Source organism: Artemia sp. Qi Xiang Cuo, chromosome 14 (assembly GCF_049724085.1).
Source record: "Artemia sp. Qi Xiang Cuo chromosome 14, ASM4972408v1, whole genome shotgun sequence".
Taxonomy (NCBI): domain Eukaryota; kingdom Metazoa; phylum Arthropoda; class Branchiopoda; order Anostraca; family Artemiidae; genus Artemia; species Artemia sp. Qi Xiang Cuo.
In genome coordinates this window covers 21,710,000-21,722,550 of record NC_142807.1, presented here as the reverse complement: position 1 = coordinate 21,722,550, position 12,551 = coordinate 21,710,000, and positions in this window count along the sequence as shown.

The following is a 12,551-nucleotide window of genomic DNA, read 5'->3' as shown; positions in this document are numbered from 1 at the left end:
TTGCTCACGTGATCATTGATATAAAAGTTTGATGTTGCGTTAGTTAGTATCTTAGTTTCACGTGGACATTTTATTAGTTTACATTGTTTCAAGTTGAAAAAAAAAATTCAAATATTTTCCAAATGAGGGGTTTTAAACTATTGTACCTTGAAGGACTTGACAGTGAGTTTATGAAGACAAGAGCTCCCAAAGTAGCAGTTGAAATTGGAAGGGATTGCCGACTAAATTTGAGTGAGATGAGATGTTTGGTAGATATGTAATATCATTGAGTAAATTTAAGTCGAATGATCAATTATGTTTCGCCGCAAAAGTGAATATGATGCATATACAGAGATTACAGTATGGATTGTATGTTATCATGAAGCAAATTAAGGAAAATGGATTGACACACCTAATGAGAAGAGAGTAAAAATATATTCTTTTATTACATTTCTGTCAATAAAAATTTTATATAATGATTTGTTTTGGTTAGATACTTTAGTTGATCGTTAACTCCACTCTTTCTAGGGGCGACCAATAGGCGTTGAGAGTGTACACAAAGTTGAAACTTGCAATTGTTAGTTTAGTCTATATTTGGTAGCGGGAATGTCAAGAAAACAAAAATGGATGTATTCGAGAAACAGAAAATCTTATGGAATCTGGTAACATTGGAAAACTGTCTGAATCTAAACATTGAATTTCAGACGTTAACTGTATGAAAGAAAATATTTTCTGAAAAAATGCTTGAAATTATCATGGAAATTTATTCTCCGTCTTTGGACTATTGTATGAAACTTTTACGTCGTGGACCAAATGCATTTACTCAATTTATTGATGCATTAATCGAGACAAAACAAAACGATATTGTAGTTCTGCTTTTAACCACTACCAAAAATTTCATTTACGACGGCCATTTTGTAAGACAACAAGAAACAAGTCAAATAGGTTTTGTGACGTCACGCAATTACTCCTTCTAGAAGACATTCCTTTTATTGATCGTGATTTAGTTTCTTCTTCATAGCTGGTGGTTATGTGAGAACTGCACTACAGTTGATAATTATAGTGAAAAATGCTGTCTTGAAGAGGCTTGTAACTTTCACCCTAAAGAATATCTGTGCTTCAATTGTCACTTTGATAAGTGTGATCAATGGAAAAGTACTTACCCTGGTATGATTGGAAAAAACCCTAAACGTGATTTCAGTTTATTTCTAAGGGACTGGTATCGTCGTGGATTTAAATTGTTTGGGAAAGGAGAATTTGGAACAAATTTCAATTGTAAAACCATGAATAGAGTCTGATTTCTGCGTCCCCGTTGTGAGGACAATGGTAGTTATGATTATAAATCTACTGATTTTTATTTGGCCATTACAAAAGTGATTCTTCATATGAGAATATCGTGTGCGACATTACTTCAAATAGTCAGATAGAAACACGTGAATCTTACAATATGAATCATAATAGTATCATCGACTTCACAAAGAGATTTAACAAAAATTAAGTTACATTATATTGTGGAAAATGTGACCCTGACTTTGCATTTATATAAGGTCCAATAGGATTTATCAAAGGATAAATTGTATGGAGAAGTTCCAGTTACTTTATATACAGGAGAGGAAAGTCAAAACGTTAGTACGCACCAATGTTCCGTTTTTGTAGACACATGTTTGTTTCAACAATCCGTGTAGTATGTCAGTTTTATGGAATAAACCATTGGTAGCGATAGGAGCTAGATTTTTAAACTGTCTCCTCGCCACAACTTTCAAATCAATAAATATGGTGATAGATCTATGAACTAGTCTTCATTGGAATAAATTTGAAAATATATGTTTTCAGAGAGTGGTTGTTGTGGGTAGAATTGTTCATGGTATCCACGTTTTACACTGACATCTAGATCCAGGCATTACATTGTTTATTTATATAAGATCATATAGGATTTATCAAAGGATAAATTGTACAGAGAAACTCCAGTTACTTGACATACAAGAGAGGAGAGTCCACAGGGGTGGATCCAGGATATTTTAGGGAGGTCACAAATTAGGTTGATCCGATAAACTTGTGTTAGGAGCAAGGTTAATTAACGCAATCTTGCGTCAATTAAGTAAATTACATTACTTTAGACTACGTTAGGGGGCGTGCGCCCTCCTCACCCCTCCCCTGGATCCACCACTGAAATTCCGAACAGTTCAAATTCATGTGGAGAACTTGTCCATGGTCCTATGGCATTGGCACTTTTTACAAAAGCCAAAGCAGGTTTCGAAGGAATTTCACCGTTGATAAATGAAGAATTGGTGTTGGTACTTGAACAACTGGCAATCTGGCGTTGATTGTTTATTGTGTGAGGAACAAGCAGTTTGATATCCTTTCTCACTGCCCAGGCGCGTTCACCATCAGTAGCAACGTTTGATCTATAGTCTAAGCCCATCGCCAGACCTCTCAATTTATTATAGGAGCTTGGAGTCATCAGCATAAATTGTATTTAGCTTGCATAGTTTGATATATTGTCGCTAGTACTCACCAATGTTCCATTTTTGTAGACACATATTTGTTTAAACAAACTGTGTAGTATACAATTTATAGAATAATCCATTGGTAGCGAATGGAGCTAGATTTTCAGACTTTCTCCTCGCCACAACTTTTAAATCAATAAATTCGGTGATAAATCTATGAATTAGTCTTCATTGGAATAAATTTGAATATGTATGTTTTCAGAGAGTGGTTGTTGTGGGTAGAATTGTTCATAGTATCCACATTTTACACTGACATCTACACTTCCTGCATTGAAAAGATTTAGAGATGTAGTGACAGTGGGATTAGACTCCTTTGGGGTAGATATGTCATTTCAGTCTAGGAAAAGAAATCCCTTTTCGATCTAACGATTTTTCTTCTTGGTTTCTTTTTCTTCTTCTTCTTTGACAAGAGTGATGTCTTTCGTATCTGACCTGAGTAATGACTGATGAGTGATGAGGTGTTTCTCGATCTCTTTAAACCTTTTTCACTTTGTCTTGATTTCAATCACTCACCAAGGGACCGTGCGCTGGACCTGAGAGTTTGTGAAACACTCTTTAAAATCTTTGCCTGGCCCCAAATCGTGTAGTGCAGAGGATGTAAAATCTGCGGCCACTGTAGTAATATATATTTTAGCCAGAGGTAATGCAAGGCGAAATAGCTGAGTAAATCAACTGCCAAGAACAGTGTGTGACATTGACGAACGAGCTTTGTAAAAGTCCATCCCATGACCCAGTTGTAGTGGTCGGACGGTAGTAACATAGCAATCAATATCGGGACACACAATATATTTTTCTATTAGCCATCTCGTTGTTGTTGTTGAATGGGTCGAAAATGACAAGTAATCATGGCCAAACCTTCTGTTATTGCTAGTGGATCACCTAATTCACTTCTTAGTGTTTAACTGAGAGTTCCAAATACGAAATGTTTACAGGAACATACTGAAGATGCTTTATATTATAGTGATGAACAGGTTCATGGGTGGTTTTTCTTTCAATAACACGTAGGAGGGGGACATTTGAATTACCAATCTCGATGTTTCAACAAAGGAAGAATAAAGAAATATACAACTGTCCAAGGCAAAACCAATCGGATAATCTGCAAAAATAACACGATTCATCGTACTGACAGTTCCAGCATTTTTAAAATTGATTATATTCTGTTTAAAGCCAAGAACATCTCTCAGATTATCATTGAGATGAATCAATTCATTATCAATGGGTGAGCTAATGTAAATCTTACCGTGTTCTATTGAATAATTAAATATGAATTTACCTTTCTTGCGAGCAGAGATTGTTCTACTGATTATACGACACAAATCAGTCATACTACCAAATTCTTTGAATTTCAGTGAGACATGGGGATATTCACTAGATTTAAGTGCTTCTACCCATTCATATTCAACAAAGAGTTCTTATCTCATACGTACGATCTTTTATCAGGATATAATATGTATTTTTGAATGTCACGTAGACGATACGTTATGGGTGTAGCGCCTAAGATTCTGGAGGTTGTAAGAAGTTTAGTGCACCATAAGTAGTTACCCTTTTCGAAAACATTAGTAGGTTGATTCATTCGAACAGTATCACTAACATTGAATTTCTTCTTTTTCTTCACTTCCTTTCCACCATTCTCATTGGAATATTGTTTAAAGGACACCCTAGATGGTCACTAATTTTGATCAAAATTTTTTGTCAACCGACTGACGTGTGCTTCAATCATGTTTCATTTTACTATTTAATCAACCCTTCAATCTTGAATGAAGCTAATTTCAAGTTTAATTTTAACTCAGGGCCAGATTTTTAGTTTCAGTTCAGAGTCGGGTAGTGAAGTGTCTATTGTATGTGAAATGCAGAATGATACTGATTTGGCTTTTCTTGCAAGTACTTTGATTGCGCTAAACCGGGAAAAAAGAAAATAGGAAACGTCGTTGGTCGAAGGAGTTGTAAAAGATGAGAAGTCGCTTCACTCATGATAATTTACTGAACATTCTGCATGATACAGAACAAGAGGACTACAGGAACTTTATCACAATGGATCAAAATAGTTTTGATTTTTTACTCAAGTTATTACGGCCCAGTATAGGGGATAAAGATGAGAACTGCACTCCTTCTCTCGTCAGATTGCAAAACTCCTCTTCAAAAAGCGTATCATTAATAATTTTTTCAGCAAATGGTTTTGGGTCTGGGCGTAGTTTCTTCATTTTCATAGCCCTTGAGCTAGAAGACTCTCTTCTGTCTGAGGTTGCCTGAAGTATTCCGTAGCTAACTCCACAAGTTGGTCAGTGGAATATGGCTGACCTTTTTTTTTCTCTTTCCCTTTTTCCTCTTTTTTCCATTTTTTTCCATTCTAGCTGAAAATTCCACCGAAAAAATTTCTTGCGGATGAACTCGGGTGAAAACCTTTTCTTAGCACACCTTAATTTGAAAAAAAATAATCTAAATTTTGATGGTTTTTAAAATTATGCCGGTTATCCCCTCCTCCGTAAAAATTTTTCTATCAAAAATCCAGCAAAAGGGTATTTTCCAGCAAAGCTTTTTTGGGAGGCGAGAGGTTTAAAAAACTTTTAAAAACGCATCAAAACTGTGAAATCGATATCTACTCCCTTATGATTTCTGGGAATAATTCTGGTCTACGCTGTTATTATGAAAGTAAAGAGTAAATTAAAAAGCCTTTCCAAAAGGCTTGAATGCTAAGCGATGGACATGGGCTAGATTGATATGAAAATGAAAAAAATATTGTTGGTATGTGTTTAGTGCATGGTTACCGCTAGGGAAAAAGTCTAACCATTCACGAATTTAGGCATCCGTGAATAAGTTCTAGGGCGAGAGAAGAATTTGGAACAATTTTTGGAGGTGCCTACCTCCGCAGAGTCTCAGGCAAGTGACCCAAAACTTGAAAAATTTGTGAAAAGTTGAAATTTGCTCAAAATGCCGGACTGAGCTGAGGAATTGAATAGATACTATTTGGAAAGTGATTGGAGATGGTGGGTATCCATGAACAAGTGCTAAATTGAGAGAGGGATTTTATACAATTTTTTGGGGGGGCGCCCACCCACCCAGAGTCCTGGGGAAGTGACCCAAAAATTTGAAAAATTCGTGAAAAATTGAAATTTGCTCAGAATGTTGGGCTGAGCTTAGGCAATAAATAGTTACTATTTGGAAGATGAAAATGGTTTTAAACAATTGTTGGCCTGTTATAAACCGAAAAAACCACCAGAAATGCTATCTAAATAGGTGCTTTTTGGCTTTACATTTTTTTTTCCTTAAGATAGCCATAATTCTTTCGCGTGTAAGTTTTTTCAATTGACGAGTTGGGGTTGCTCCTATGCCTTTCCTAAAAATTTCTCGGCGATCTAAATACCCCTTTGCATACCGTATTCCTGCAGCTGCAGCACGGGTGTTATAACGTCCCCTTTTGCTTACCATTTTATTTTTTCCGCCTATAAACCTAGCAACAATGATCATAAAATACTCCGCCAAATTACTTGTGCCGTTTCCGATCAGTAAGCGATCTCGTCTAATGAGGGTGTCAAACGCTTCATATGTATGACTAATGAACACACTGCTTGGGATTTTTTCAGTTTCCGGTTCCACGATTTTTCTGGATAACTGACAACAAGATGGACACTGTCTGTGGTCCCCGCGAAAAAAATGCAAAGGCATTGCGTTTAACTCTCTAATCAGATCTTTTGACGACATGGCATGCGTAGCGGTTCGCGCTATTGTTTTTCTTGCAAAATCGCACAATTTCTTTATTACTGGACCGCTGAGAAATTTCCAACATTCTGCGCTTTCTTTGCATTTGTTATAAAGCCTCTTTTTCAAACACTTACAAGCATGATTGGCGCATTCAATTTCTTCCGCTATCCTACCATATGATACCTTTTTCTGAATGGGTGCTTGAATCACCATCGGCTATAAACTTTGTATATCTTAGTTTATGCATAGCTGGTGCAACACGAAAGGCCTCTACCAGTAGGCTATATTTGATTCCATCGCAGTGCTAGAACCACTCCAATTCATAAAACATCTATGTTCAGGAACTGAAGTAGATTCTTGCTGTCGATTTGCCATGCATACGCAGCAATACTTGTTTCTAATTCCTACACGAAGGAGTCTTTTTGAATAGAATACAATTACAACACCACAACCAGATAATGCAGTGTATCTGTAAGCTATGGGCAAAGTTTGTGTAAATATTTGCATTCAACGGAAAACACGTTTTACGAATGATTATGATTTAGAATCATCGTTTCCCTCCACAAGCACCTATCATTCCCCTATTTCTGTTGTTATCGGAGTCTCTGCCTCCCACGATACATTACCCTGTCCTGCGGTAAATTTCCGTACCCGTATTTAAGTTGTACCTAACTATTTTGTTCACCCACTTTTATACTAAGGGCGAGGAAAATCCACCGGAAAAAAATCTAGGAAAATACTCCCCCCTTCCCGCTGCTGGTTGGTTTCCAATTGCTTTTGACTTATAAAAAAAGACCAGCAGAACTCTCAATTTCCGATCAAATGAACATCCTCCAAAGTTTCGACGACCATGAGGTGGAGGTGGGGATGATGAAGGGGCAGTCCACTTCCTATAAGAAAGAAATTCTGCTCAATTCGGGGTTTGATATTACTCTTTACTTTCATAATAACAGCGTAGATGGAGATATCCCCAGAAATTAAGAGGGATTAAATATCAGTTTCACATTTTTGATGTGAAAGTTGTTTTTTTTTTTTGGGGGGGGGGGGCAAAACTCTCCCCCCCCCCTCCCCCGAAAAAAAAGTCACCAAACAAAAGTCCTGAATACGGTCCAAGGGATTATACAACAATATCTACCCCCACCCTCCCCTTGTCTCGTTCTTAGAACTAATTCTGTATTTATCTGAAGGCTCAATGAGAGTTGGGATCTTTTGGCATCAGAACGCATCCTTTGAGGCATCTCCCTCCATCCCTAACTAGCGAAAATATTCTTAGGATCTAAACAAATTTCACCGTCTTAGGTAAATTCTCTGTTGTTTTACAATTCCAAGCATTTGCATATAAGGGCTTTAAATCACTACAGTGGGGTTTTCTGATTGTTTTATAGCTAGCAAGGGAGGGAAATCTCTCGAAGGGTGAATTTTAAAACCAAAACATCCTCAGATCTCTTTGATCCTTCATATAAACACAGAATTAGTTCTAGGGGAGAGACGTGGGGAGGGTGGAGGTAGAAATGGATATATAGTCCCCAGGGCCATATCCAGGACATTTTTTGGGCTTAGGTTTTCAGGGGGGGTACAAAAAACCTTAAAAAATGCATCAAAAATATGATATTAATGTTTAATCCCTCTTGATTTCTGGTCTATGCTATTATTATGAAAGTAAAGAGTAACATTAAACCTCAAAATGAGCAAAATTTATTCTGTATAGGAAGGGGGCTACCCCTTCCTCATCCCCACCTCTATCTCATGGTCGCAGAAACTTCGGAGCGTGTTCATTCGATCAGAAAATGAGAGTTCTTGACCTTTTTTTACAAGTCAAAAGTGATTGACTACAATCATAGCTGTTCCTTTTTAATTCTATATAGTTTATATATTTTTATGGAAATAATAAGTAATATTCCATAAACACATCAACGATCATACAAGTAAAAAACTACAAATAAAGTCTAATATTTGTCAAATATTTGCCCTGCAAAATCAATTGAGTTAAAAATCCTTATATTCACATGAACTAAATTCTATTTTAAGGTCATACAATATCATCTCCCCCTACTTTCGATAAATAAAAGATTTATTTAACGTAGATTTAATACACTTTCAAGCTTGTTTTGACTAGGAACCTAATGAAAAAGCGAAAGAATTGTAAGTTCCAGGGCTATTCCTACGTAATATTAATTGTGTGTCTTTTAAATTCCGACAAAAAAAAGATTTTTTTTTTTATTTTCCCGTCTCTGTTCATTTTTAGCTATGTTTGTTGAAAAGGCTATCATTTGAATGAAATTAAAAGGACAGAAATTTGTCAGAAAAAATGGTATACGAATTATTCGTGGTTCCAACCCTCCAGCGCTCATTGTCACTTTGATCTAGAAAAGTTCACTAGAAAATCCATCAAAATGTATCTATAAACCTACTTTACGAATCTTCGACCAGTCATACAGTATTTCCTTTCAACTCCCCGTAGTAAAAAAAAGAAAAGAAAAAAAAAGCTATGCATTAGAACATATGTGGCAAAACTACGTGACGGAAATTGTGAGCAAAGATGTTCATAACATTTTATTTGTACTTATAAGCAAGAACGTATCCAGTATTTTTGTTTGGAGGGGGGAGGTAACAAAAACTTTAAAAAACATATTTTTGGAGGGGGCGGGGAATTCAAACCTGGTATATACCCATTCCCTGGATATAGCCTTGCTTATATAAGACTCGAGTTTCTGTTGTTACGATTGAAAGAAGTGTAAAGCCTTCAATAGTACAAAAAAAATGTTTCAAAGCGACACTACAAAACTAATTAAGCAACATCTACGAAATAGCCTACTACCATCGCTTTCTTCACTTCTTGTTACGACATTTACTTTTTATTTACCAGATTAAATAGGCTTACACATAAACATTTTCTTTGACCCCTCTACATTTCCAGTTACAATTTAATAAAATAGAAATAAGACCCTTTTTAAATTTTTTTCCTTTCATTTTATTGTAATTTAAATTTTTTTTTTTTTTTTTACAAGGGATATGAATCGAAGAAACTAAATTCGCTGCTCTTATTTTAGAACTATCTGCTGAACTTTACGACAAAAAGTCGACGACCTGAACTGCTTCTCATGATAAGAATGAAAATTATGGCCTAGAAACCTAGCTTTTGTAGCTTCATCCCCCCACCCCCATTCCCCCCAGATACGCATTAATTTTACTTCCCCGTCAAAATATTGTGTGAAGCTATGCATATCCCGGTAAAATATTATATAAAACAATACATTTAAATATATAAGGCAAAAGAAAAAAAAACTACGTGGCATAAATCGTTAATATCACTAAGCAGAAGGTCATAAATCAAGGTCTATTTTTTTTAAGATTTACACTACAAAATAAAATGAATGATAGTTGCATGCCTAGAAAAGGCGTTATTTGTTAGGAGGCTGCAATCCCCTACCCCTCTTCTTGCGACAAATAATATTTTACTTTCTATCTTTATCCCGTATTATCAAAAAAAATTTCCTACTAGGACTAAGTGGGATAGATATTAAAGAGTTATAAGTTTTGAAGCTTCAATAACCCCCCCCCCCCCCATCATTTTTTTAAACTTTCTTGTCAAAAGGTTATAGAGACCTATACATCTCCCGGTATAATATTATGTAAAATTATGCACTAAAATATATAAAGCAAAAGTAAAAAAAAACTTAATTCCATAAATCTTTATTAAGTACTTCATTTGCCCGTACGATAGTGGGCCCATCCCTGGATCTGCCAGTGACTAAGTAGAAGGTCATAGATCAAAGTCCATCTTTTTAGATTTACGCTACAAAATAGAATGAATTATATTTTTATGTCTAGAAATTGCGCTATTTGTTAGGGGGCTACAATCCCCTTCCTTTCTCCTTGCGACAAAAAAATTTGTATCTTCCTTGATTTATCCTACATTTCTAAAAAAAATTTCTACTAGGGACAAAGTGGAATAAAAATTGAAGGGTCATAAGTCACATGCTTTTTCATAAGGCACATTCAGTGTGTTTGAATTTGAAAGTCTCTAGGTGAATAAAATTAAAAAAGAAAGAAAATCATCAAATAAACTTAAACACAAAATGTGTATTTGCCCTCTCCTCCGTTGCCCGTGTTGCTTTGTTTATCAGTCTAAATCTATTTAATTCATCCGAACAACTTCCTAAGAGAAGTATGAGAAGTCGGATCTAAGCCCCTAAAAGCACACAAACCTATAATAAGTCTAAGGTCTTTGAGAGGTTCATACTACAAAATTAATCATGTGGTACTTACATATGTTTGATTACCAATTCTTCGTAGCTCTTTCGAAAATATGGCACATTAACCATCCCGCGGGAATTTTTTAAAATATGCTAATCTAAATTGCGACCAGCAATTATAACTTTCAGTGTTGGGAGTTCTACTGCGGTCTCTTTGAAGAGATGTCTCGTTCAAGTCGATTAAATGTTATGTAAGTCGTGGTCTTCTAAGCTTTTTGTATTTTTGCTTTAGTTTTTCCCTGTGCTTCTGCACAGTAACCAAGCCAATGATTGTATTACGCTTCTTTACCATCTTTCACAAAGCACTTTTGTGAACTAACAAGGCCAAGTTCTTCTTTAATTGCCTTTCTCTTCTTTCAAAATCTTTGACCGCACCCTAATTTGACGGAGCATTCCTATTTACATAATACGTCGAAACATTTACTTTTGATGTCAATCGATACAAGTTGAAACCCTGAACGTTTATCACCTGAAAACCGGTATTTATGCCCGCCTATTGAAACTAAATATGCAACAGTTCAGGAGTTTCTAATATAAAACTGATGGTAACAACTTTTAAATAAATTGATGAAAATGTCTTTTTTGAATCAATTAAGAAAAAAACTTAAAATTCAAGTTGTTCCTTTTAAAATCCTATACAAATCTGTGTTAAATTTATTAAACTTGTATTTACCGTTTGCTCAGACAAGTTGAAATGGAATTTGCACTTAAAAGTCTAATTTAGAAAGCCAAGTAAAAAATATTTAAAAAGTAGCAAACTTAGATTATATTGCTAGATCAGGGGAACAGATAGAAACCAAAATCGATGCCTTTATGCGTCTGTTGTCGCCAGACAAGCTAAAAATATTTAACATGGAAGAGACAGCCGGAAATGTTTCTTAACCGTTCCCCCTTAAAGGTCTATATCACTCTTACCCGTCCTTGGAAAAATTATGGAAAAGATGATGAAGAAAAGGCTTGAACGGTTTTGCGAATATAATGGCCTCTTTCCACAACAGCAGTTGGGTTTTAGGAAAAGCTTCAACACAATTGATTTGTTGAATTGATTCTTTTAAGTTCCCTCCTCCATGGAAGTTTTGCCAAACAAATGTCAGCCTAAAGCTTATACAAGACAGAAAGGAGAATATCCCACTCAACTAATTATGGCTGAATTTTTAAGAAAAAAGCTACAGAGTTTAAAGATCATCTGCACATTTATACTGATGGATCTCTAGTAGGGAATAAATCTGCCACAGCAGCAATAATTCCACACACCTCTCTGTCCATTCAAAAGCCTCTCCCACTGAACTCTTCAGTTTTGACGGCTGAACCGGCAGGAATAGTTGAATCACTAAAGGCGGTCAAAAATATACCTCTCCATTTCAGCAAAGTATCAATCTTCTCGGATTCTCAGACTGCTCTTAAACTAAAGAGAACCTTAGCCTGGAACGCAAAGGACACTAATTTGCAGGAGATAAGAGAACAGCTTGATTCTCTATATAAGATTAACATAGCAGTGGCTTTCCAGCATATTCTTAGCCATGTAGTTATCCACTACAACGAAAAAGTGGACATTCTTGCCGCAGAGACTGCAAAGTCTATCAACCCACAGCTTGTTCAAAATTATTCAATCGCACTTAGAGATGCAATTAGAAACCGCCATCCTTATAGAAAGCCTCCTCCTGCTTTGGTCCCAATTTTCAAATAGCCTGAAATAAATCGGGTGTACTTTAAGATAAAAAGCTTAGCAGTAATACTGAGAAGAGAAGAATTCATATGGAAGCAGTATAGTGACCCAAATTGTAGACTCTGCAACTTGACTGAAGAAACTTTGTAACACCTTCTCTTTGAATGCACTGCAAGTACTCCCGGAATTTATAAACTGCATACCCTATCCCAAAATTTTAAACTTCCACTAGATATTAACCTGATTGTTGATGTTCCCTTACCAGCTTTCACTAAAAAAAAGTTTTACAGAGAGGCAATTGATGTGTTAATGAATTTAGATGTTCTTTGAGTGAGTAACTGCTTCAAAAGTATCGTAATTTTAAAGAAGAGGGGTCGACAAGCAGAAGAAGGGGAGGGTCCTGTCACAAGAGCCGTAGAGGTACCTGCCGAGTTTACTCGTAAA